Raw genomic sequence first — 19,796 nt, 5'->3', positions numbered from 1 at the left:
CATCCAGCTGCTGCTCAGAAGAGGATCGTTACGGGGATGCGGATGCTGCTGCCCGGTGACCGAAGGTGGGAACTGGCGTTGGGGAGGGGCGCATGCGCGGTGGCGTGTGTCGGTGGGAATCCAGCTGTGGCCGGGCAACCGAGACGCGGTACAGCAGCTCGACAGCTGCGCATGCGCGGCGGCGCGTTGAGGGCGCTCGCCGCTGTTGCCGGGCAACCGAAGCACGACACGGCGCATCGGCAAGGGCGCGTGCGCGGCGGCGCGCTTTACGGCGCTCCCGCTGTTGCTCGGCAACCAAAACCCGTTACGGCAGCTCGGCAAGGGCGCGTGTGCGTTGACTCGTTTACGGCACTGGCCGCGGTTGCCTGGCAACCAAAGCGCGACGCGACGCCTCGGCAAGGGCGCATGCGCGGCGGCCCGGTTTAAGGCGCTCCTGCTGTTGCCTAGCAACCGAAACGCTTTACGGCTGCTCGGCAACGGCGCGTGCGCTGCTGCCCGTCTACCGCGCTCGCTGCTGTTGCCTGGCAACCAAAGCGCGACACGACGCCTCCGCAATCGCGCATGCGCGGCGGCGCGGTTTACGGCCTCCTCCTGTTGCCTAGCAACCAAAAGGTGTTACGGCAGCTCGGCAACCGCGCATGTGCGTTGGCGCGTTTGCGACACTGGCCACTGTTGCCCGGCAACCGAAGCGCGGCGCGGCGCCTCGGCAACCGCGCATGCGCGGCGGCGCGGTTTACGGCGCTCCTGCTGTCGCCTGGCAACCGAAACGCGGCCCTGGCGTTCGGGAGCCGCGCATGCGCGATGGCGCCTTTTGCCGCCCTCCTGCTGTTGCCTAGCTACCAAAACGCGGTACGGCAGCTCGGAGCCGCGCATGCGCGGTGGCGGCGCGTTTCGCCAGCGCTCTCTTCCGCCACCTATTGAACAGACTTCGGTACTGCAGCTGGGCCGCCGCCCATGCGCGCTGGCGCCTTGTGCCAAGCGCTCGCCGCTGCCACCTCGCGGCCAATGTTCGGTACTGCAGCTCGGAGGCTGCGAGGGCGCGGGGCTGCCGCTGTCCTGCACGTGCCGTCCGACGGTAACGGCAGTGCGGCACCGGCGGGAGGCGCCGCCGCGCTCCTTGCTTCCTCCCGGTGACGAACCGCCGCCGGCAAGGAAAGCTTGCACGGGCTCTCTGCCTGGCCTCCCTCTCCTCGCGGCGCGGGAGCACAAAGGGACAGGCGGGGCGCTGACCGGCTGCGGGCAGGCGCTGCTGCGGCTGAAGCTGGAGAGGCCGGAGAAAGGTAGAGAAGAAGAAATGGAAGGCTGGCCGGCCAGCAGCTGCCCCCCACTGCAGGCAAGAGAGAGCCTGCCTCTCCGCGTGTGGAAGGATCCCTCTTCGTAGTCCGCAGCAGGTCAGACCGCCGAGGTGCACCGCAGGGTCCGTACCCAGCACCGACGGTGCGGTACGGCCACGTAGCGTGCGAGCGAGCGAGGCTCCGTGCCTAGGAGGCCTCGTCCTGCAAGACCTATGAGACACGTGTTCTCCTAGGGGGAGGACGGCCGCGCCGCCGGAGTTACAGAAGAGGAGGGCAGCGGGAGAGGAGCAGAAAGAAGCGTCTGAACTGGCAAATTCTCCTGGCGGTGCCAAGAACAAGAGCTGTGGTGAGCCCCGGGCCCTCGGGGCCCTGTCTCCCCTCTTCCGCGTTCTGGTCCCTCCCTGCCCCTCCCCTGGTCCCCTCTCTTTCCCACACCGCTGCCTTTTTTTTTTTTTTTTTTTTTTTCCTTTTCCTCCCTTGTACCCCTGATACTGAAAAGCCGGTCGAAGAAACTCCCTAAGACTCGTTTTGGAGTTTTAGAAAGCAGGCATTCTTCATTGCAGCGCTGGATGCACGGGGGATAGTTGCACCTAGCGTGCATGGCACAAACAGGTTACACAGAATAACTAATTGCATGTTAATCAGATTAGTATACATATACGTAAAAACGATGGCAACCGATTATCGTAGTACTGCCTACATCCGATCACGCGCAATGAAGGATCCATTTGAGACGAAGGGCTGCTTTTGCAACCAGCGACCCATCTGAAGTTCTTGGTGGCTGTCCCTGAAGTCTTTATTCTTGTCCTTGTTCTTTGATCTTGAAGCTTAACGCAGTTTCAATCACATGTGGTCAGTTTCAGCATTGTTCTCATCTAGCGTACAGGAACATGTAGTCATAAGAGCAAAGAACTGCAAAACTTAGGAGTACCTACCTCTGCTAGTTAATTGCTTGGCTATACTTTTGTCTATTGTTTCAATCGTAGTGTTAGTATAAGATTTCTAATAATTATTTACCAAATCTCACTTTTGCAGTCACCTAGCAGCAAACCAGTTTCCACAGCTGGTACAAAATATTAAAACCATCCCAATATTTAGACGTGCCATACAGAACGTATGGAAATAGGCTATCAGAGGTGTCCGAGGGGCAGAGGGAGCGCCGGGGGGCGCCACGAGACCCGGAGCAGACTCGCTGGCAGGACTCGATAGGCACGCGACTGACTGAATAAACGCTGGCCGCCCGTCCCCTTTGCCCTCCGGGCTGCGTTTGCGCTCCCTTTGCACGAGGCGAGGGGCCGTGAGGGAGCCCAGGGGAGGAGGAGGTGAGGCGCTGGGGGGGGGGGTCGGGCCGTGCCCCCACCCCATTCCTGCTGGGCTCCAGCTGTTGCAAATATTCTGGTAAAGAAATCAAAATTTAATCCCATAGAAGAGTTAGGTTTGATTAAGAAGTAAAATTGTGAAGCATAACGTATAGGATCGTTAAGTTTGAAACGTAGCCATAGAAACTTTAGGAACTGTGTTCGCGTGACTCTAGGAACCTTAATATTGTTAAAGTTTGAAATAGCTAACCCTAGAAACCTCACCAGGAAGTTACTGGTTTTTCTACGTTCTGTTTCAGGAAACTAAGGAAACCGTCGTGGACACCAGTTTGCTGCTTGGAAACCCCCTTACCCTTCCCATCTCGATTTGAGTATCGAAGGTTCCAGTCAGCAGAGCTAAGTGTAACTGACCAATGATTGTTTTTAAATAAGAATATTGATAAGGTTATATAATCAAAGGACCGATCATTATAAAGGTTAAATTTAAGAACGAGCAGAGTATGCATTTTTACGGAAGGAGCTTAGGTAACAATGACCTGACAAGAAAAGTCTGTAAAAACCGATGGATTTTGATACTAAGCGGGACACGCCTTTGGAGGAGCGATCCCCCGTGTCCCCAGCGCTGCGATAAACAAAGTGCCTGCTTCTTAACTTCACGTTGGTGTTAAGGAGTTTTATTCCGGATTTCGGTAGCGGTTTCGGCGACCCAGATGGGACCTTGCGAGTGAGACTGGACGAGATCGAGTGTCGATCGAACTCCGGCCGGCACCGAGGTATTCTCGGGGAGAACCATCACCCTCGACTCGCAAAGCTCCTCGCAGCGTTCCCTGGAAAAAAGGTAAGGCGCTGCTTCTTTGGAATTGGTTTGGAAAGCCCGCCCGTGAGGCGCGGCGAAAGCTTCGCAGGGTTGGGGCTTGGAGGGTACCCGTCTGCAGCGGAAGCCTAGGCGTCTGCCTGTAAGTCATATTGCTGGGTTGGACTTTGTGTATTATTTGGGACAATTGTCATTTGCGTTTCTTTGGTATTTGGTATTTGAATGTATATAAGTATAATGGCATTAGCAAAATTGTTTAAGAATAAGAGTGCAGGAAATAGAACTGCTGATGAAAAGTTACCAAAAACATCACCGTTGGGACGTTTATTGGCACATTGGGGTGAATTGCAGGAAAAATGGTAAACAAACAGAACTTTGAGTTACAATACTATATTGCAGTTACTGTTGTTTTGTAGGAGAGAGAGTAAATGGAATAAAGTGCCATACGTAGATTTGTTCTTTTTAAGTGAACGTATCTGACGGGGACCGGAGGGGAGTCTCCCAGCACAACCTCTGGTTACAGCTAAACTGGGAGAACAGAAAATTGAATTTGAATTGACACTCGAGTCACCTTTTCAGTTTTAAATACCTTAGAGGGAGAGTTGAGTTTTGAAGAAATTGGTGGTGTCGGCGCAACAAGTGAACGAGCAACTAGACCCTTCTTTAAATCTTTAACAATGAAATTAGGAAAGCAACGGGTCACTCAGCAGTTTTTGTATGTGCCAAATTCTCCTCAAATCCTGTTAAGGAGAGATCTATTTGAGAACTTAGAGGCAGAAATTAAATTTAAAAATGGAGAGATTAAAACTTTAATTCCAGAAACTAAACGTATCGAAGCAGTGGCTTTGTTGTTAACAGGACGGTTACCGACAGCAGAAGATTATACCAGTCAAAGTATAATGCTGTAATTCCAATCGTCTGGACCGGGAAGTTCCTGGTAAATCCAAAAAGCAGAACCTGTGAGAGTTGATTTAAAGCCAGGATCGAATCCGGTAAGAATTAAACGATAGCCCTTAAAACCGGAAAGTCGGAAAGGGTTAGTAATGGTAATACAAAAATTTTTAAGATACAAATTGTTAATAGAATGTGAATCCAGATATAACACCCCGATCTTGCCTGTTAAAAGGCTAATGGAAAAGATGATAGATTAGTTCAAGACCTCCTCAGAGCAATAAATCAAATAGTACAAGATATTCATCCGGTAGTAGCAAATCCTTATACTTTGTTAACAACCCTAACGGAGAAACAAGAATGGTTCACAGTGTTAGACGGAAAAGATGCCTTTTTCCGTATTCCCTTGGATCCCAATAGTCAAGAGGTTTTCGCTTTGGAATGGGAAAATCCTGAGACTGGGAGAAAAAACACAATATACGTGGACAGTCTTGCCTCAAGGCTTTAAGAATAGTCTTACCGTGTTTGGAAATCAATTGGCACGAGAATTAGGGATTTGGAAGAAAGAAAATAATCAAGAAATCTTGCTGAAATATATGGATGATCTGTTAATTGTAGCTGAGACGGAAGAACAACGCACAAAGTTAACTATTCACTTTTTGAACTTTTGGGGAATCAGTGGATATCGAGTGTCAAAAGAAAAAAAACCAAATAACCCAGAAAGAAGAAACTTATTTGAGTTTTAAAATCCTAAAAGGACAGAGACAATTGGGAACTGAGAGAAAAGAGGCAATTTGTCGTCTCCCCGAACCTAAGACTAAAACAATGAATGACGAGCATTTCCGGGAATGGTTGAGTGGTGTCACCTGTAGATTATAAATTGTGGCTTGCTGGCCCGACCTCTATAGGAGCAGCTCAAAACCTCAAACAACGGATTGGACCGATGCCGAGAAAGCTACTTTCCAAGAATGGAAACAGGCTGTAATAGGGGTGCCAGCCCTAGGCCTGCCAGATCTCACAAAGACACTTGAACTTTTTGCTCATGAAAGAAGAGGTATAGCTCTGGGTATCCTGGCCCAATATTTAGGGCCAAGTGGGCGAGCCGTGGCCTACTTCTCGAAGCGAGTAGGTAACGTGAGTCTGGGATGCTCTGGTCGTCCGAGAGCCGTCGCTGCAACTGCGCTACTGATCCAGGAAGCTCGTAAGTTCACCTGAGGACAAAGGATTAGAGGACAAAGGATTGCTGTACGTTTCCCATATGATAACTGCTGTGATAAAACAGAAAGGGGGGCACTGGTTATCCCCTAGCAGAATGTGGAAATACCAAGTGGCGTTGCTGGAACAAGAGGATGTTTACCTAAAAACTACTACCACCGTTAACCCTGTTGCATTTTCAACAACTGATCAAGTTAAAGGAGAACTGGAACGTGACTGCTTGCAGACAATCGAAAGAGTTTACTCCAGCTGACTGGACCTCTGAGATGTGCCGCTAGAAGAAACAGATTGGGAACTATATGCCGACGGAAGCGGTTCCATCTGTGAAGGAAAACGTTTATCAAGATAGACAATAACTACCGAGGAGGTAATTGCGTTGCCAACTTTGCCTTCGACGATATCTGCCCAAAAGGCTGAATCGATAGCTCTTATTCGAGCTCTGGAACTAAGTCAAGGAAAGCGAGTCAACACTTGGACAGACTCAAAGTACGCTTTTGGAGTAGTACGTGCACACGGAGCGGTACGGAGAGAAAGAGGACCGTTATCTGCACGAGGAACCGCCATTCAGCGCGCAGAACAAATACCGAAATGGTGAGAAACCGTTCAAAAACCAACAGCAGTCACGATAATGCACTGCAAAGCACATCAGTTAGGTAAGACCGGTCCTAACGCAGGTAACCGACTGGCTGATAAAGCTGCTAAAGAGGCTGCGGAAAAAGGCATCCTAGCACTAGTTCCAGAGAAAAGTATAAAATTGCCTAAAGAAACTCCAAATTATAACGAAAAAGATGAAGAATTAATTATTAGATTGCAGGCTAACAAAATGAAACAGGATAGGCTGTAACACCGACAGGTCAAATAATAGTCCCACCCACAATAATAAGAGAAATTGCCCGAGCTGAACATCACAAAGTCTATTGGGGAACAGAAAGTGAAATACGACAAAGATTGTTTAAACAATTAGAAGCGGATGTGAAATTTATATATAAAAATATCCCCGAATCAGTAATAAGATCATCTTTGGGATTATGAAATAAGGAAATTTTTTAGGAGAATATTAGCAACTTGATTTTATAGAATTGCCTTGAAAAGAAGGATATATCCTAGTTTGAGTTGATATCTTTACTGGGTGGCCCGAGGCTTTCCCTTGTCGCACCAACAAAGCAAGGGAAGCGCTCAAAGTCTTGCTCAAAGAGATAATACCAAAATACGGGGTGCCTGTAGGAATGTCATCTGACAATGGCCCTCATTTTATAGCAAAGATTGTGAGACAAGTTGAGCAAAGTATTATCTATAGATTGAGACTATCACACCCCATATAGACCACAAGCAAGTGGGGGGGGAGAGAGACAGAGAGAGAGAGAATGAACTATACCCGTAAGCAACAGTCGAGTAAAATTTGTCAGGAAACCTCACTCCTCACATGGGTTAGAGCATTACCCATGGCTCTATTAAGAATCAGAGTATAGCCAGAAGAGAAAGAAAATTTAAGTCGTTATGAAATGTTGTATGAAAGACCATATCAGGAGTCCTATGTTCTGAGTATCTTGAGTGCCTTTGGAGATATGTTTTTAAAAGGCGTTATGATTTCTTGAAGCAATTCTTTTCAAGAACTTTGTCAGTAGGTCTCCACAGCTGGACCCTTAGAATTGGACGTAGCAGCGCATCCCTTCCGACCAGGAGACTGAATACATATATAAAATCACTGAGAAGCGGAAAGGACCGTATCGAGTCATTTTAACAACCCTTATAGCAGTAAAGGTCTGGGAGAAGAACCTTGGCTTCATTATTCAAGAATAAAGAAAGCACCAACAAGAAACCGGAAGTCTAAAGAAACTGGCCCTTTAAAACTGAAAATCTATAAGTAAGTTTCACGTTATCTGTTTGGGAAAACAGCTGTGTAAAGTTGATAATGTTGGGGTTGCTATTAGGAATATTGTCGAGGGCAATAATCTTTTTGTGTGTTTAGAGGGCGTATGCATTTTTTTTTGAGGGGTTCTAAACATGAGATAAACAAAATGAAACAATTATTGTTTGAGCTATTAATCTTGAGATTAACCGTTTTTGTAATTTGGATAAAAAAAAAAAAATCTAGTTTTGTAACTGATTCAAAGTTTTGTAAAGACACAAAACTTAACCTCAGTAACAGCCTGCCTTCCGATTCCAAAGTCAGATGAAAATCTAGTTCCGTGGAGAATACTGACATTGAATTTAACCAAAACTTGAGAAAAGATGCAGAACAATGAGAATCATTTTAGCAAATTAAATGGGATGGATTTAAAAGGCAATTTTTTTTTTTGAATTTGAAAGAAGGAATTGTAGCGTTGTGAATTATAACATTACCAAAGCATCCACCTCATGGACAAAAGAATTCATTTAATCGCCCTTCGGGAGAAACTTGTACAAGCACCCCTTGGGGCTGTCAGTTGCCAAAACCGTAGAGACAAGTGCAAAAAGGAACTTGGGATCATATTGAAAATATAAAACGATGTCTAGAATTTACTGGAGTTCCAGGATCCTTGTTAGAGCCACCCAGAGTCGGGACCATCTATGGAAATTTAGACTGGTTTAGACAACCAGAGAAAAATCACAGATCCTAAACAGAGCTGAGTGAAGGTTTATACTTGCAGCTCTTCTGACCCCAAACTCCAAAGACTTTCTCTAGTAGCTAAAGCTCCAAGATGGGGATGTATTTGTAGAAAGTATAATAATATTTGACATGATCTTTGGTCCCCTCTTAATAACGGAAAAAATTTAGCTTGGAGTTGACTGTATTAAAGGACAGGCGAAAAGTTCAGGCTTAACTGTTTGGGTGACTAGTGATGATATATGATCCACTCACCTTTTCATGAAGGAGAAAGGCAACTCGTGGACTTTAGACTTAATAACTCTATCCTCTCTCTGGAAGAAATCTCCCTTGTGGCCTCGCTGGTGGACCTGGGTAAATGGAAAAGATGATACCTGGCAATGGCCAAGTCTTAGAACTAAAATCAGAGGGGTATTAAAATCTGTATTTTGACCCCAGTTAACACCTCTTCCCCATCAGCTGACTCTTGACATCTTTCATTCAATCAAGGAAGTGCCTGCTGCTTAAGTTCACACTGGTGTTGAGGAGTTTTGTTCCGGATTTGGGTACCACAGCTGCGGGCCGGGGCTGGAGGAGCCGCAGGTGCGGGCGGTGAGGCTGATGGGGACGGCCGCTCCCTGGCCAGGGGGGGCTGCCGGGGGAGGGGCCGGGGCGGGGCCGGTGGGAGCCCAGGCAGGAGCGGAGCGGAGCGGAGTGGAGCGGCGGCCGGGGTGCGGCTGCCCCTCGGGAGAAGGTGAGCGGGGCCGGGCGCCCCTCGGACCGCGAACGTCGGAGGCGGGGGTGGCCCGGGGGAGGTGGGGGCCGCCTGTGCCGAGGCCGAGCCCTGGGGACTCACGGGGGGACTGGGAGCACGTGCGCGCGGGGGGGGGGGGGGGGCTCACAGCGCGGCTGTGAGCACGCGCGCGCGGGGGGGGGGGGGTGAGCACGTGAGCGCGCGGGGGGGTGCTCACCGGGCCCCGTGGCGGGGCTGCGCAGTCGGCCGGCGGGTTCCGGGGAAAGCCCCGAGGAGGACGGCGGGGTCCGTGTCGGACGCACGGAGCGGTAGCGGGGCCGCGCCGTGCCGTGCCGAAGCGGCGGCGGCGGCGGGCGCTGCCCGGAGCCGGGCGGGGGGTGCCGCGCCGTGCCGGAGCGGCGGCGGCGGCGGGCGCTGCCCGGAGGCGGAGCCGGGCGGCGAAAGCGCGCCGGAGCTGCCCGGAGCGGCGCTGGGGGCTCGGCGGGAACTGCGGCTGCGCCGGCGTGGGGGTGAGCGGAAACGGAAGCGGCGTCCCCTCGGGGTCAGGCAGCGGGGCAGGCTGCCTCCCGGGGCATGCCGGGAGCTGTAGTTTTCGCGGACTCGGCGGCCGGGCGGCAGCGTGGCTCTCGGGCGCGGCGTAGTCCTGGCTGCCGCCGCGGCCCCCGGAGTCCGACCAGGTCAGCCTCAGGAGCGTTGCCGGTTTCGCGTGGTTTTCCGCGGGCTTCCCGCTGCGCCCGCTCCCCGACCAGCCGTGCGGACGCGCCTCCCGGGCGCATGCGCCGTCCTGCGCGTGGGGCAGCCCGGCGTTCGCTCGCCGGCTCTGACCCCTCCGGCGCATGCGCGGTCCCTGGGAGCAGCGTGGTGGCGCGCAGGGCGGGGGTCTCAGCGGCAGCGGGCGAGCGCCGGGACCGCGGGTGAGGCGAGCGATCCCCTCCGGCGGGGCGGTGGCGGGGGGTGCCTCCTGGCCGCGCGGGGCTGGCGGGACGGGAAGCTGCGAAGCGGCCGCCGCGGCAGGCTCCCGGTCCGCCGGAGGCGAGCCGGGCCAGGGCAGCGGCGGGCAGTTCCCCGAGAGCCGATAGAAGGGAAGAGGGGACGGAGGCGGGCACCCCCCAGGCGCGGCCAGCGGGCGCCTCCCCGAGTCGCCGGAGCTCCCCCGGCGCCTTCGCTCGGCCCGTGCGGCTGCCCCCAGCTCCAGCCCCTCCCCTGAAGCCTGTGCTGTAGCCGCAGGCAGCCCCCGAGCCCTGTCGTGAGGGCAGCAAGCTGGCCCTGCGATGTTCTCGAGTCTCCCTGAACGTGGGTGCCGTTAGCAGCAGCGCGGGGAACGAGCGGCGTCTGCGGAAGCCCCTGCGGAAGGAGGGGCTCCGGCCAGGGTCGAGCTACGGTAATAACGGTCACTGCTGCCTCTTTCCCTCTCCCAGAGGCCACGCTGTGAGTGCGGTTGTCCGTTCGTCCCCGGGGATGCCGTTGACTGCAGCAGCCTCAGGCTTGCGTGGGCTGTCTCTGCCTGGCCTCCCTCTCCTCGAGGCGCGGGAGCACAGAGGGACAGGCGGAGCGCTTACTGGCTGTGGACGGGAGCTGCTGAAGCCGGAGAGGCCACAGAAAGGTAAAGAAGAAGAAACGGAAAGCCATCTGGCTGGCAGCTGCCTCCCGCTGCAGCCAAGAGAGAGCCTGCCTCTCTGGGTGTGGGAGGATCCCGCCTCGTAGTCCACAGCAGGTCAGACCGCCAGGGTCTGTATGCATGACCAGCAGCGCGGTACGGCCACGTAGTGAGCGAGCGAGCGAGCGAGGCTACGTGTCTAGGAGGCCTCATCTCGTAAGAGCTGCGAGGCGCTCGCGTGTTCCGTTATGTGGAGGACAGCCAAGCGACTGGAGTTACGGAAGACCAAGGGAGGAGAGAAGGAGAAAGAAGCGTCTGAACTGGCAAGGTCTCCTGGCAGCTCCAAGAGCAAGAGCTGTGGTGAGTCCTGGGCCCTCGGGGCCCTGTCGCTCCTCTTGTGCCTCCCGGTCCCTCCCTCCCCCTCTCCTGACCCCCTCGCTTTCTCATGCTGCTGTGACGTTTGTTTGTTTGTTTGTTTGTTTATTTTGCTTCCCTGTGCCTCCTCTCTTCTGTCTATTCTCTTGTCCTGCTCCCTCTTCCTCCCCCCCTTCCTCTCTCTCTCTCTCTCATTCGACTGCCCCCCTTTCTTTTTCTCTCTGCGTTCTTGTCCTGCTCCCTCTCCCTCTCCCCCCGCCCCATCCCCGTCTTTGTCCTGCAGCCAGTCGCTGTTTTTTCCTTTTCCATCTCCTTGTCCTGATCTGCATCCGCCTCTTTCCCCGCCTCCCAATTTCTCTGGCCTGTTGCCCTGGCGTTCTTTTCCTCTCTGCGCCTGTACGTGCCGCTCTGTGTCCCTGCCTTCCTATCTCTCTTCTTCCTACTTTCTGTTTCTATCCCTTTGTCTTGCTCGCTGTTGCTGTTTATTTTTGTCATTCTGGATCCCACTGTCCCCGTCCTCCCTCCTGTTCATCTCTTACTCTCTGTGACCCTTTGTGCTGCTTCCTGCCCCTTTTTTATTCACCCTCCTTCTCTCTGCAGGGCTCCTGATACCTCTCTTTCTAAGTTTCCCAACCCCTTGTGCTTCTCACGGTCTCTGTCTCTGTCAGTCTCTCTCTCTCTCTCTCTCTCCCCCCCCCCCCCTTCTCGTTCCCATTGTTCTTGTCTGTCACGCTGTCTTGCTTCCTGTCCCGTCGTTTCTCGCTGTATCCCTTTGTCCCGCTCCCTGCTCGCATTCGTATTCCTCTCTGTCCTGAGGACCGTCCCAGTTTTTTATCTCCGTCCTGCCGCTGTCCTGATTTTTCCTTCTCTGCCATGTTCCCTGTCCCTTTTTCTGTCTCTTTTCCTCTGTCCCTGCTGCTTATTTCTCCATCTCTGTCCAGACCCCTGTCCCTTCCCCCCCCGCCCCGCCTTGCTGTTCCTCTGCCTTGCTTTCTTCCGCTGCCTTTTCTGTCTGTCTTTCTGTGCCCCATTCCCTCTCCCGCCCTTTCTAACTGTGTCCGCCTGTCCAGCTAGCTGTCGCTTCTTTCTTTTTTCTGTTCCTCAGTACTTTTTTCTTTTTCCGTATCTCTCTCCCGCTGCCCATCGCAGTTGGTTTTTTCCCCTCCGATGCTGGCCTGCTCTTTGTCCCTTTTGTCTCTCTGTGTCCTTCTGTCATGCTCCCTGTGTCTATTTAATCCCTTCATCTCTGTCCTGCAGCCCGTCGCTACTTTTTTTTTTCCTCTTCCGTCCCTTCGTCCTGCTCCCCGTCCTTGTCTCTCTTTCCCTTGGTTCTGTCTCCCGTCCTTTTTTCCTTTCTTGCTCCATCTCTCTGTCCTGCTCCCTATCCCTCCCGCGCTCTCTCTGTTTCTGCGTCCTTCTCCTTGCCTTTCCCCACGGTGTCCGTCTTGTACTCTCTTTGGTTTTCTTGTTTTCTGGGTGGCTGGGCCCGGCTACCCGCGGGGGTGCTTCGGCTGGGGGGTTTGGGGTGGGGGCCTGGCCGTGCCGGTGATGGCGGGGAAATAAAGCCTGAAACGGCAATCGTGAAGCGACGCCCTGCCTGTGCTGGGGCTGCCCCGCAGAGGCGTGGGGCCGGGCCCTCCGCAGGTCCCGAGCACTCCCCGAAACTACGTGTGGGGCCCCGGGGGTGCAGGGCTGTGGGGTGGCTACGCTCAGCGTCGCCCGTGGGCACTGCAGGGTCAGAAACGGAGAACAAGTTTTCTGTTCCTGGGGCTTGACAACAGGCTCGCGTGGCTGATGTGGGGGCTCGGAAACAGACCGAGCTGCGCGGCTTTGGGCCCAGAAACAGAGGTCCGGCCCTGCGTGTTTGGGCCTTGAGAACGGGCTCAGCAGCCGGGTTTTTTGGCTCCCAAATGGGCCCCGAGTCAGCTGGTGCGGGGTCCAAAAGCGGGAGCCGGCTTGGCTGGTTTTGCAGGCGGGTGGGAGGGTGTTGGGGGCTGCGGGGGGAAGCGGGGGGCGGGCAGGGTGCGTGGACCCTCCCCGGAGATGGGGGTCTGGTTGTGTCGGACGCCGAAGTTTGGGAGTCCGGCACGCAGCAGGCCGAACTCAACATCTGTGATGGTCTGTGGGGGGGAAGGGCGCTTTTCAGACCCCACGTGCCCTCTTTGAGTCCAGCTCTTCTTTCTGCGCTGCTCAGAATAGTTGTTAAGTAATTAATCGCGCAAACTAACGAATATTTATTCGGCGTGTAACTCTGATGTTTAATCCCAATGCTCCAGTTTTGACAGCAGTTGATATACAACCTTATGGAAAGCCCAGACCGTTGCACGTAGCTGGAGCTTGTAAGGAGAAGCAGCTGAAATCAGCCGGAGCTTCAGCGCGGAGCTGGGGCTTCAACGAGCCAGAACTGTAGCAAGCGGGAGCTGGAACGAGGCGGGGTGTCCGCTGTCTGGAGCGTGCATTAGCCAGAGGCAAAAGTACCTGCGGCTGTAAGGAGCAGGAGGCGCGATTAGCTGGAGCGTCTTTTCGCTGGAGCGTCCGTCGGCCGGACTGCGCTCCCAGCACGGCGGAAGAGCGGCCGGGCGCAGGCAGGGCTGTCCGCAGCAAGCTGCTCCGAGCGGCAGGGAGGCGAGTTGTCCTTCTGCCAGCGGGGAGCCCGGCCTCTTCCCTCGGGCATGCAATCCACACCGCGCTCCTCTCTCTGCGTGGAGGGTCTCTCCCGGTCCGTTCCCGCGGGCAGAAGCGAGGTGGGGGTCCCCCGTCTCTCCTGGGGCAGCCCCCCCCGCGAGGGGGCGCGGGCGAGGTGTCGTCGTCCCCTCGGTACCGGGCAAAGGGGAGAGAAACCGGCCGGCGGGAGCTCCTGGGGTGCAGAGCCCTTCCGGCAGAATCCTCCCCTGTCTTTCCACCGTTGGCTGGGTGTGACGAGCAGGTTCATTTCTTTGTTTCCTCTTCTCCCAGCGTCACCTTCCGCGTCACACGAAGAAAATCCTGCGTGGTCAATTCCGCTTGCTGCTCAGGTAGTCGCACGTGTCGGGCTGGGGGAGCGGAGAGAAACACTTGCGAGTTCAAGGGCACTACAGATGCTCCACGTTAAACCCACAGGGAAGGCAAATTTGCTGCTAGTGCAGAAAAGCTGATGGAAAAATTGCTGTTTAACAGATCGTGCCCTGTTCCTGAACTGGTCCCTTGATATGTTTTTGTTTCAGGTGAAAGAATGAAATTTTTTGTCTGGTAAATTCAGAGCTGCCTGTTAGCTTCTTCAGGGTCGAGTGTTTCTCTTCTCTCTGTTCATACTGATTTGATGGGCAAGTTGGAAATAGCCTTTTACTTTTTTTATGTATAACTGAATTTTTAGGAATATGTGGTGTCCCCGTAGTTCATTTTGGAGCACCTAGATGCCAGCAGAAATGTAATGAGTGAAACATGATGGAAACTGGTACTTAAACTTGATTTTTATTTGATTTTTTTTTTCCTTCCCCATGAAGAGTGTTGATGGCATTTTGTCCCGTGGCACAATCCCCATTCCGTTCAGTGGAGTCTTCAGTCTAGGACTTTTAAGTAAAAAAGTTTGTCCTTCCAAAAAGGGACTAGTCATTCATAGGACCGAGGCATAGACTTGGAGAGTCGCTTAAGTACGTGATCGGAATTAAAGCCAACTTCAGTTGATGTTGCTGCTGTTGGTCTTTGCTTTCATTGATTTCTCCACCACTCCCTCATGGTTGGGAGCTCTGAATCGTAATGTTTTTCACTCTCTAACACATTTCCACACCCACCCCCAAAAAAAGGAGAGGCAGTGTCTAAAAGTTAATTAGTTTCCTCACAAATGCGTGAGCAAATAAAATTTGAGTTATGATGATTAAAACCATAAAAATGACACCAGTCTTGCAGATCTGGACTATTTCTGAACAGGTACTCATCACACGCAAAAGTCGTCAGGTCACCTGCGCTTCATGCTCTGACAAGACAAAATGCTGAGGCAGGGATGAGCTCTGAAAGAAGAAAAAAAAAAAAAGATACAGGGTCACGGTTTTGTTTTGTTGTTGTTTGTTTTTTAGAGAGTGCAATATTGACTGGTGCCAGCCTGCAGAGCTCTTCTGCTGCCTGACCTCTCCTTCTCTTTTGTGGCTGTAATTGTCGTTTGGATAATTGTAGAAGAGCAATTAAGTTACTTGCCTCTGTGAATGTGCTGGTAATACCAGGAAGGCAAATGCTTGAACCAGTAGTGAATAACTTGGCTACAAGTAGAATTTCTGAAGGAAGAACAGCAGCAGCAACAGGAAGCAAATAGCAAGTGACCAAAAAACTTGCGTGTGTCAAACGCATCAAAGCTTCATTGCTGAATGTTGTTTGGCAATATGTTCCAAATGGCTTTTTTCGGTAAACGTAAATTTTCAGGAAGTTCAAGGTTGCGTGTGGCAAAACGTGTCCCTCTGCGTACGCGTCCTGCTACGTAAATAGCATGGGTCGATGGCAAGTCCAGCGGCAGGGCTGCTGTGCCCTACTCTAGACGTTGCCGTAGTAGTGTTGCGGTATTTAGACCTTCACGGACGGGCCGAGGAACGGAAGGAGAATGCCCGTTTTCTGTAAGGGCTCAGAATGCCGACCCTTTTCTCTGCCTGCCGCTCCCCTGTGCGTGAGATGAAGCTGTTTTATTTTTCTCCCTTGTTCCTGGTCTAAATATTTCTGGAGCTGTCGCTGCTGTGGGTTTGCAATTGGTGTTGCTGCGTTTTTGTAGCGGTCTAGCGATGGGTCGTTTCTGCTGCGGCGAAGCGTCGAGATACGGTTTTCGGTTTAAAGCATCAGAAACTACGTTCACGGAAACCGGTAACTCGCGGCGCAGGTGAAACTGATCTGGCGCGTGCAGCTGTGCTCGCAGGGCTGCTCGGTGGCTCCTCATCAAAACGGCAGGGTGCGTGTGTGGACATCCATAGGGTTGCGCTCTGGGTCCGAGAGCGTTAACATATTTTTGCTGTTGGAAGATGGAACGGAGCGTGTGCCTGTTAAATCTCAGGGCGGTCAAAAGCTAGGAGGGACCGTGAGCGGGTTTGGTGGCATAACTGCGGTTTTAAAAGATCTTGACCGTTTGGAGCAACGGCCCGGAAAAAATCATTCCTTTTTTGCAACGAGACAGTTCACAAGGACAGATGTGTTGCTGTGCTCTCTAGCAAAAATACTCAACTTGGGACGTATAGGGCGATGAAGCCTCGGCTATACTAAGGCTTGAGAAAACGTATGTAGGTCTCTATGTCTGTCACCTGAAAGTAAAGTTACCAATGAGTCAAAAAAGAAAGGAAAAAAAAAGGCATGGTTGTCTGAAAAATGCAAAAGCTCTAGTGGCCTGTGTCAACAGCTGTACCAAAGATGACGCAAAAATACTTTTTCCTCCGCTCAGTCGTACTGTCTTCACAAACCTTCACAACAAAAAGGCAGCTTTGGATTTCTGCCCAGCTTTGTGCTAATGTTTTTCTTCTTCTCTCAGCTGGATGTCAGCTAGCACCGTTTCACCGTGGTTGCCATGGAAAGATTCCGTAGTGGCCTGCATTTGAAGAATTTTTTTATTTGAAGAATAAAATAAAGAGGATCCAGCCAGCAGCTGCAGACAGGAGATAGCCTGCCTCTCCAGGTGAGGATGGACCCTTCTTAGTGTAGTCCTCAGCAGATCCGATCACCAGTGTGCACAGCAGGGCCTGTATGCGTAACCAAAACCACAGTACAGTCATGTAGTGTGTGTGTGTGCATGTGAGCCTGTGTTTCTAGGAAGCCTCATATTGTAAGAGCTGTAAGGCACCAATCTATTCTCTTAGGTGGATGACAGTCAAGTGACTGCAGCTGCAGAGGAGGAAGGGAGAGGGAGAGAGAGACAGGCATGTCTGAACAGTCAAATTCTCTCAGCAGCTCCAAGAGCGGGAGGTACGGTGAGTCCTGGACCCCTGGGGCTGTGTCACCCCTCTTCTGCATCCCAGTCCCTCCCTGCCCCCACCTTCTCTTTCTCTCACTGCTTTAATTTTTTTGTTTTTTTCTTCCTATACCTCTCCCTCTGTTGTTCTCTAAGTCCCCCTCTTTCTCTGTTGTTCTGCTTCTGCTTTCTTTTTCTCTCTGCACTTCTGGCCTGTCCCATCCCTCTTTTTTATCCTCTGTTTCTGCCCTGCAGCCCGTCACTACTTTTTCTTTCTCCATCTATCCGTCTGTCTTCTTATCCCAATCTTGTTAATTCCTCCCTATCTGCCCTTTAGCCCTTCACAGTTCCCGCCGCTCTCACCTGTCTGATGCTGTGTCTCTATTTTTAAATTCCTTTCTCTGCCCTGTATTCTGGATACATTTTTACTTTCTTAGATTCTCTTGTTCCAGGTCCCTGTCCCTATGTTTTAACTTCTTCCCTCACTGTCCCATAGCCCATTGTTGTCTTTATTAGTCTCTCTGTCTGGTTCCCTGTCCCTATTCTTTATTTTCCCTCTCTCTCCCCTTTAGATCATCAGTGTTTTTGATATTTCTCAGTCTCTCTCATCTACCTCACTGTCCCCTTTTTTTAATTCTTCCTTCTGCCCTGCGGCTCATCACTAATATTTGTTTTTCTCCATCTCTCTGTGTGGTATCCTCTCCCTTTTTATTAGTTCCTCCTTGCTGTCCTGTAGCCCATTGCTACCCCCCCCGCCCCATCTCTCTCTCTGTCTCCCTTTCCCTACTTTTCAATCCCCCCTCTCTGCCCTGAAGCCGATCACTGTTGTAGTGAGTTTGTGTGGCCAGCTGGGGCAGGGGAGTGGGCCGGGGCTGCAGGGGTGGGTTCTGGGAGAAGACACCAGGACTTGCCCCCATGCTGGGCACAGCCAGTTCCAGCAAGATGGAGCTGCTACTGGTCAAAGCTGAGCCAACCAGCAACCCTGGTAGCACCTCTGTGATATTTAAGAAGGGCTAAAAAAAAATGCTGTGCAGAAGCTGTCAGTCCTGCAGACACCCAAGTCAGTGAAGAAGGAAAAGGAGGAGGTGATCCAGGTCCTAAAGCAGATTCCCCTGCAGTCTGCAGTGAAGACCATGGTGACATAGGCTGTCCCCCTGCAGCCCACGGAGGTCCATGGCAGAGCAGATGTGCACCCTGCAGCCGATGGGGGACCCCTCGCCAGAGCAGGCGGATGCACCCAAAGGAGGCTGTGACGCTGTGGAGAGGAGCCCACATTGGAGCAGGTTTTCTGGCAGGACCTGTGGCCCCATGGGAGTGACACCACACTGGAACAGAGGAAGAACACGAAGAAGGAAGGAGCAGCAGAGACAACTTGTGATGAACTGACTGCAACCCCCCCCTCCCTCTCCCCCTGTGCTGCTTGGTAGGAGGAGGTAGAGAAGTCAGGAGTGAAGATGAGCCCAGGAAAAAGAGAGGGGTGGGGGGAAGGTGTTTTTCAGATTTGTTCATATTTCTCATTATTGTACTCTGATTTTGACTGACAATAAATTAATTGCCCCAAGTTGAGTCTGTTTTGCCTGTGACAGTAATTGGTGAGTGATCTCTTTGTCCTTATCTTGACCCACAAGCTTTTTTGTTGTATTTTGTACCCTCCTGTCTTGTTGAGGGGGAGGAATGATAGAGTGGCTTGGTGGACACTCGTCAGCCAGGCAAGGTCAACCCACCACAGTTTCCTTCTATCAGGCTCCCTGTCCCTATTTTTAAAATCTTGCCTATATTTCTTGTATGTCATCACTTTTGAAACTTCCTACCTCTCCATCCCTATTTAAATTCTTGCATGTTTCTTAAACCCAGTTGCTTTTAAAATTTTCTTGCTACTTTTCCCTCTCTTTGTCTCCCTGACCTTAGTTTAATTTCTCGCCTGCATTTCTTGTGCCCTGTTGCTTTTCAAATTTCATTCTTACGTCTCCCTCTATGCAGCTTCATGTACCTACTTTTTGATTCTTGTACCCTGTTGCTTTCAAAATTTTCTTTCTATGTTTCCTTCTATCCATCTCCCTGTCTCTAGTTCTTAACTCTTCCCTCTCTGTCCTGTACCATGTCACTTCTTACATTTTCTGCCTACCCCTCAGTTCTTGCCTATGTTTCTTGTATGCTGTTGCTTTTTAAAATTTTTCTCTCTACCTGGCTCCCTGTTTCTTTTTTCTAGTTCTTGCTGTTTCTTCTCCTGTATCACCTGAGAATGTTTCCCTGTCCCTTGTCCTGTCTTTATCTTCTTGTCCTGCCAGTCTCTTCCCCTTCTCTCCCCTGCTTCCTATTATTTATTCCTCCATCTCCATCCCTGTTGTTCTGCTCAGTCTCTCTGCTCTTCTCTCTCTACACTGTTTTCCTGCGTCTCGTCCCTCTCTTGTTCCCAGCATCCAATTTCCTGGCTCCCTGTCTTGCACATCTGTGTCTCTCTGTCCTTCCTCCTCTGTCTCCCTGGATGTGGGTAGGTCAGGGGCAGGGATGATGTGCTGTGGGGCTTTGGCAATGGCCCCTGTTCCTGATGGGCTCCAGCTGGGGATGGGATGGCCCCAGGTGTGGCCAGTGAGGCTGAGGATGGGGCTGGCCCTGCTGTGTGAAGGGGCTCCAGCTGTAAAGGGGGCTGCCTGGGCAGGGGAACTGGCTGAGGAGGGAGTGCACGGGGGTCTGGCTGGTAGGTGCCTGCAGCAAGGAATGGCCAGTCCTTGTGCCAAGGAAGGATCCCTCTGAGCTGTCCCTGGCCTTTGTTGGCTACATGCGTGAGCCACCATGTATCAAAGCAAGCCTTGTGGATGAGGAGCATTGAGGCGTCCGCTGCGTGCTGCCGAGCGGGTGAGGGTCAGGCAGCCGGCACTGGGGAGGAGGAAGGGGCAGAGGCGGAGAGAGAAGCATCGGGGCGGTGAAGGTCTCCTGCCGGCACCAGGAGCTGTGGTGAGTCCGCACGTCCTCTCCTCTACATCCTGGCCCACCTCTGCCTCCCTTCTTTAGACGTCTGCTTGCCTCCCTTCGTCTGTCTCCCTCTCTGCCTGCCCACCTATGTGTATGGCTCCTCA

General features: G+C 52.3%; 2 long non-coding RNA genes across 2 annotated transcripts; both read left to right on the top strand.

The window, feature by feature from the left end:
- The first annotated feature begins 12,994 nt into the window (after window positions 1-12,994).
- Window positions 12,995-15,581, top strand: LOC138684277 (uncharacterized). Its single transcript, XR_011323604.1, has 3 exons — window positions 12,995-13,256; window positions 13,782-13,840; window positions 15,559-15,581. It is a non-coding gene; the product is annotated as an uncharacterized lncRNA (long non-coding RNA).
- An 809-nt stretch (window positions 15,582-16,390) lies between these two features.
- On the top strand, window positions 16,391-18,322 carry LOC138684278 (uncharacterized). Its single transcript, XR_011323605.1, has 3 exons — window positions 16,391-16,446; window positions 16,628-16,733; window positions 17,880-18,322. It is a non-coding gene; the product is annotated as an uncharacterized lncRNA (long non-coding RNA).
- Window positions 18,323-19,796: the final 1,474 nt, after the last annotated feature.

This window comes from Haliaeetus albicilla, unplaced genomic scaffold, assembly GCF_947461875.1.
Source record: "Haliaeetus albicilla unplaced genomic scaffold, bHalAlb1.1 scaffold_164, whole genome shotgun sequence".
Classification (NCBI taxonomy): domain Eukaryota; kingdom Metazoa; phylum Chordata; class Aves; order Accipitriformes; family Accipitridae; genus Haliaeetus; species Haliaeetus albicilla.
This window is presented reverse-complemented; position numbering and strand designations above follow the sequence as displayed.